This window comes from Contarinia nasturtii, unplaced genomic scaffold (genome assembly GCF_009176525.2).
Source record: "Contarinia nasturtii isolate CC-2019 unplaced genomic scaffold, AAFC_CNas_1.1 Cnas_scaffold_129, whole genome shotgun sequence".
Taxonomy (NCBI): Eukaryota; Metazoa; Arthropoda; class Insecta; order Diptera; family Cecidomyiidae; genus Contarinia; species Contarinia nasturtii.
In genome coordinates this window covers 7,179,959-7,180,465 of record NW_022197486.1, presented here as the reverse complement: position 1 = coordinate 7,180,465, position 507 = coordinate 7,179,959, and positions in this window count along the sequence as shown.

Here is a 507-nt window from a genome sequence, read left to right as displayed (position 1 = left end):
TGTCGTAGCAGAATCGTTTGACAAATCCGAGTGCCGATGTCGCCTTGATCACAATTGAATCGATATGTTTGACAAAGTTGAGCTTGTTGTCAAAGATGACACCCAAGTCCCTTTGTTCACTCACTCTCTTAAAGATGTGACTTCCATAAGAGTAGGAGTTCATAACTTGCTCTCTCCTTTTCGAAATTGACATGATTGAGCACTTGTCCAGGTTCAAATGCAGTTTGTTTGTTTCGCACCAAAATTTTAATTTGTTGACTGCTGATTGAAGTTTGCTTGTGTCGTTGATATTAGCGATTGATGTTGTTAATTTCAAGTCGTCAGCAAACAGAGAGATAAAGATATCGTCATCTTTGATGGCATTTACGATGTCATTAATGAATAATAGAAACAGCGTGGGGCCCAAATGGCTTCCTTGTGGCACTCCAGAGTTCACGACAAACTCCTTTGACTCCATCTGTCTATATTTTACAAATTGACGACGATTAGATAAGTACGATTCGATCC